This window comes from Amia ocellicauda, chromosome 19, assembly GCF_036373705.1.
Source record: "Amia ocellicauda isolate fAmiCal2 chromosome 19, fAmiCal2.hap1, whole genome shotgun sequence".
NCBI lineage: Eukaryota > Metazoa > Chordata > Actinopteri > Amiiformes > Amiidae > Amia > Amia ocellicauda.
In genome coordinates, this window is record NC_089868.1 from 1,318,781 (window position 1) to 1,324,780 (window position 6,000).

Sequence of the window (6,000 nt, forward strand, 5' to 3'; positions counted from 1 at the left end):
ATGGTTCAATACGGACTCAATCCCCTTTCATGGACATGGCAGGGAACTTGCAGTTAGAACTAAGGAGTCTAATAAGACTTGGTGGTACGCAGAACTGAAGTGCCAAGTGACAGGCTATCACTTTCATTGCACACCGCATTGTCTTCTCGCAGGGAGCGAATTGGGGAAATGTTGGATTTACGGCATCATGTAGAAAGACTGAATGGTTTAGTTACAGAAAAAGATAAAAAAGATAGTGACCTTTCTTACTAGCTGAACTAACCTGCATAAAATTAAGAAGATACAGACATTTTCATGCAATTATTTCAAGTTACAGTCTGCTGCTCAGACACAGTTTGGCGCACAGATGCAACTATCATCAACTCAATTATAAACATATATCTAGAGAGACAGAGAGACAGACATGGACTACATATCGTGCACATTGTATGAAATCATGCTGGTATATGTAGGCTTGTAGATGATTGTTAAGAGGCCTATTTGGAAACATACGAAATGAGATATTACCATAATGAAGTCATGATACATGAAGGAAATGTTTTTCATGTTGGCAAAAGTACCCTGTCAAAATGAAAATGAATGAGAGAAGACTAAAACAAAGGGCTCGTCCGGGATTTGAACCCTTTGAATCATACCCCTAGACCAACGAGCCACATAGCACAGGTTTCTGTGAAAACTAGTTAACATCGGTGCCACGTAGAGAGTTGTGCGCTCCTCTATTTGAACACTTTCTCCTTCAAACATTGCATGAGTGTCTGACTGCCGCCATCTAGCGGTGCTGACTGACCGATGGCTTGGGTATCTTGGATGTTGTTAAATGACATAACTGTCCGTCATAGTTCAAGGGTCATAGTTTTCCCTTGTAATAATAACAACAATAGTAATTGGAGTGAATGGAAGTGGCATTTCTATTTCTCCTTACTTTAGCCGTCATCGTCGCCAACATTGTTGTTGGTGAGCATGGAGAGGAGTGTATTAGCTTTTAAAGTATATTCAAGCAATGAACACGTCAAATAAATGTAATACCGAATACTTTTGCACGCAAGTGCACATGTATGTTACAGCGCTTCTGGGAGCACGGCCCACGTGAAGCAAGAGGGCGCAGTAAAGGTCTGCGAGTCAAGTGTGATGTGGGTATCCTGCAGCAGGGAGAGGAACCTTTGTTTTTCTACAGACGAAGCTGGTGCTGTGGGATACTAGTGTAAGGCCATTTATTCGTCATCTGTTCATGCGCAACGGTTCACCAGAAGTGTGTTAGTGAAAACAGCGGTAAGTGCAGGCATAGTAGGGTCGCAATAGCTTGAATGGTGTCGAACTCCCCCGAAGCATCACAAGTGTGATGGCGGAAGCCTAGAAAGAAAACGTTGCGTTGGCCGGGAATCGAACCCGGGTCAACTGCTTGGAAGGCAGCTATGCTCACCACTATACCACCAACGCCCGGAAAGTCTCTCATTCCATGACTTTTGATGCATTTCAGATCATTCATCTGACTAGATACATGCGAATAATCACAGCCTACAGTGTAAAGCTTCTGATTACAGACAGGGCGTGTTGAGTGTGCTAAGTAACTTGCTAAATTCACTAACAAACAGTCGCTGCTCTTACTACAAAACAGGTGCAAGATATATCATTCTTAGCTAAACAAACCACGTAAACAATCAATGTAACTCTTAACTAAACTAGGAAACGCGAGAGAAAAAGGCAATACTTAGCTGCGGCGACTTGAGCGACTTCTCAGCTGGCTTGCCCGAGTGTCCAGATGCATATGTGGAAATACTTCTATACAAACCATGAACATAGATTCTCGATAGATGAATACTGTTTATTTAAAGGTCAGTTTTTATTTAGCGCATAGTTTATTGAATTTACCCCCCGAGGTGGAACACGGACAAACAAAAATCAAACCTGCTCAGTGTCAGGTTAACTTGAAGTTAGATGGCTAAATAAATTATACAGATTATTTATTTGAGCGTTACAGGTTCGGTCGGAAAGGAATGATTTACGTAGCCGATTAATTAGGACCGCACATCAGTAGATAGTAGGGTTTTTTGGGCGCGGCCTATTTTGTTATGACGTATGCCCTAAGCTTATTAATATTCCTACGTCATAATTGGGGGGCGTGATTTTAGAGTTATTTCCTTAATTATTCCTACGTCATATCCGTCAGAAAGTGTACACCCCTAAAACCCTGAACAACAAGGCCACCCATAAAGACCCCCCCCCCCCTTTGAAGGCAACGCCCCGAAACTCTCCTCTCTATTTAAGACCCCGCGCTGCTTTTAGGCAATACCTCTTTAATTCTCAGCATCTGAAACATCCCGCTTCTTCAACATGTCCAGCAACATCAACATGAAACCCCGCAAGAAACAATCCCGGGCAAGGGTTCCTGTACTCACCAATTTGAAGATTGAACGCTCCTGGGTGTTGTTCTGGGGGGGTCGACGGGGTTACCGCTTTAAAAGGGATCCCAGCTATGTTGGAGTGGAGCTTTTTGCTTTGGGAGAGAAGGAGGGTACGTTGGAACCTTTTGAGACGGTGATTGAATACTCTTTTGAGGACTGGTTGAAGGTGATGGCATGGAGAGACCTGGGGCTTGTGGATAAGACTCTAGAAGGCTTGCAAGAGGGTCCAAGAGAAGGCGAAACGGAGTCTCCGACTCAGAGTTTTGAAAGGTGTGAATGGGAAAGCTTGCAGAACTACGGTACAGTGGTGAAGAGTCTATCTCTAACTACTGATCGTAAGGTTTTGTTTAGCAGTACCCTGATTACAAACCCTATTGAAGGGGTTGTGGAGGATCCAGAAAAACAGGTTACTGAAATTATGTTTGACGCCGTGGACTGGCCGTTCTTGAAAGAGGTCATAAACTGTATAAATGATGGTTTTGACATCTTGACCAAATGTTCACAACTGGATTCTTTTAGAAGTTGAATATGCTGGATTATGGATTATATATCCCCCTTGAATGACGACGACGATGATAAAACAGACGACCTGTGGGGGGTTGGAGGGGGGTCTGACGGCTCAGGGTCTACTCTCTTCTAAGAGGGCGGTGTGTCGTGACGTAGTGAAGAGATAGGATAAAAGGCGCAACAATTCATTCATGGTTTAAATTTAAAGAGAATGTCTTACCCGAAAGCTGCGGACGTCGACAGGCTCTACAGGCCTCTTCAAACCCGGGATCACCCCTGGTTCTATTCCCCAGATTTTGTATACACTCCGGAACCCTCTGACTGCGGTTACCCTCCAAGACCTCAGACCCCGGTCCCTCAGGACGAAACAACATGCGGAGCGATGGATGTCCAAATGAGTCTCGGGGATCCCCAGCCTCTGGAGCTCATGGAGGGCCTCGATTTTGCCGAACTGTCTACCGTCTGTGCGTCTCAGGAGGGGGTCAGTCCAATGGATGTAGAAACACCCCACAAACCACCAGGCGACCCAATGAGCATCGGACTGTCTCGGGGGCGTGATGAAGACGCAGGATTTGTGCCCGGGGTAGGTGTCCAAGTAAGCAGAGTGGTTAAAAGCACCCTGGTGTATATTCTGAGTGCTCTCATCGACCGAGCTCTGAAAGAAGTCTGTCGGGGGTGTGAAGTGAATCACCCCAGTCAGTTGAGACACAGTTGTTTGTTTGAACCAGACCGTTACTATTTCCTGTTCTATTTCAACGTGTTTTACAGAAGACTGAACAAACCGTGGCTGAAACCGGCACTAATCAAGGCTCTGTCTTACTCCCACATACATGTCACTGCTGGACAAGTCCAGAAAATCATAGATGAGATTTTGCTGGAGCTGAAAAAGGAGCCGTTTATAATAGAGAAACTTGGGCAGCTGCTCAATGACCTGGATGAGCCAAGTAGAAAAACCGCTGGCAAGCTAAAAGCTTATTTCTTCCGTAAAGAAGTTAAAGCTGGGGGCAGCGACGAAGAATTCGACATCTACGCCACTGATTCAGACTCTGACCTGAACTAAGGGACTTTGAACATGGGGAATGTTCTGGACTGCTGCTGCAACTGGTTCTGTCATCAACACTCTGCAGCTAACCTGAGAGCGCTATTACACCATGTGCTTGACAGAAAAGTAGCCAACGCGAGCCTTTTCTCTACAGATTTAACCATCGATGAGGATCAACTTTCAAACCTGGAAAAGTTAATGGTTGCTGTAACAAAGACCGGGGGGTATGAACACTGGGATGAAGCGCTCAAGGGGGCCAAGAATGATATTAGGCCATTTCATCAACATCTGTATGACCTTTTACTGAGCATGTTTAATACCCCTCTGTTTACTTTTAAAATAGGTCATATTGTTGTTTTATTTACATATGTAACTGAGGTGTGTGCCTACAAGATAAAGAAACAGGTATTTGTTGATATAGATCAAGTAACCAATCATCTGATTTCTTTTTGTCTGGACCGTAGAAAAAATTGTTGTGTATGTTATACTTTTCTCAAATGTCTAAAAAGGGGTATCTGCTCTCCTGAAGTTGAATAAAAAACCTTGTATAAAAACTTTGCGCATAGTGTGGGTCTGTGTGTTTATTTGGCAGAATGACTCGGCAAGCTCCCCAAATGCATGAACTATACTACAACCCAGCCACGATTGGGGGTTTGGCGGGTAAGAAGGGTTTTCAAAGGGGACTCGCTGAGGCCGGTGTGAAGGTTAATGATGTGGTTGTTTCAGAATGGTTACGGGAACAAGACGCCTATACCTTACATAAACCTCTCAGGATTAACTTTAAAAGAAACCGTGTATATGCAACTGACATAGACTCACAATGGCAAATGGATCTAGTCGATATGTCAAATTTATCAAAACATAACAATGGTCACAAATTCATGTTGATGTGTATCGATGTGTTATCAAAATATGCCTGGGCTCGCATTCTACATAATAAAACAGGTCGGGCGGTGACAAGGGCCTTTGAGGATATATTGTCCCAGGGACGATGTCCTAAAAAACTGCAGACTGATAAAGGAAAAGAGTTTCTCAACAGAGAATTTCAGAATCTACTGAAGAGACACAAAATACATCATTTCACCACCGGTAATGAGCTTAAGGCATCGGTGGTGGAGAGGTTTAACCGCACCATAAAGACCAAAATGTGGAGATATTTTACAGCGGTCAACACGTTCAAGTATTTTGATAAAGTTCAGGATTTTATCGATGCTTACAACCAAGGGTATCACGCCAGTATTAAAATGAAGCCTATAGATGTTGATCAAAGTAATTCTTTTAAGGTCTATAAAAAATTATACGGCCCATTTATTAAGAAGGGGAAAACTACTTATAAGTTCAACATCGGCGATGTGGTTCGCGTTTCAAAGCTAAGGAGTACTTTTGCCAAAGATTATGAACAAACATTTTCTGACGAATATTTTACAGTTACCGAACAGGTGGCTAGAGACCCCCCCGTGTACCGGTTAAAAGACTATGACGGGGAGGATATAGAAGGAACGTTTTACGAAGCCGAGTTACAAAAAATTATTGTGGGTAAAGACATTGTATACAGAGTTGAAAAAATATTAGCTGAGAAAACCCAGAACCGGAAAAAATATGTGTTGGTGAAATGGCTTGGATGGCCTGAAAAGTTCAATAGTTGGGTCCCTGAACAACAGGTTTGTGATATTCAAGCCTTATAACAACATGCCCGCCGGTGTGAGGGGGTCATTACATTCGATACTCAAGATGGAATCAGGAGGCTTCTACGTGACTCTACCCAGTAACGCCTCTCTCGATATATACCCTAAAAATGAAATATCCAGTTACACGGTACAATTTGGAAAATCTATAGATCTAAGGGGGTCGTGGGAAGTGGGGTTGGCGGAAATACAGTATCCTTACACTTGGGCTGTTTTACAAGATAAGGATGCCACCTTCGCCATTTTTGACGATGTTAAAAAGAGTCAATGGACATTCACGATGCAAGGAGGTTATTATGACAATGTGGATACAATATTAGATGAGATGCATAAACAGTTCTCAGAAGGCACCCCCAACATCAAG

At 43.4% G+C, this 6,000-nt stretch overlaps 1 non-coding gene across 1 annotated transcript; it reads right to left on the reverse strand.

Moving 5' to 3' along the window:
• Positions 1–1,365: 1,365 nt before the first annotated feature.
• Positions 1,366–1,437, reverse strand: trnag-ucc (transfer RNA glycine (anticodon UCC)). Its single transcript has one exon. It is a non-coding gene; the product is annotated as a tRNA-Gly (tRNA).
• Between the last annotated feature and the right edge of the window lie 4,563 nt (positions 1,438–6,000).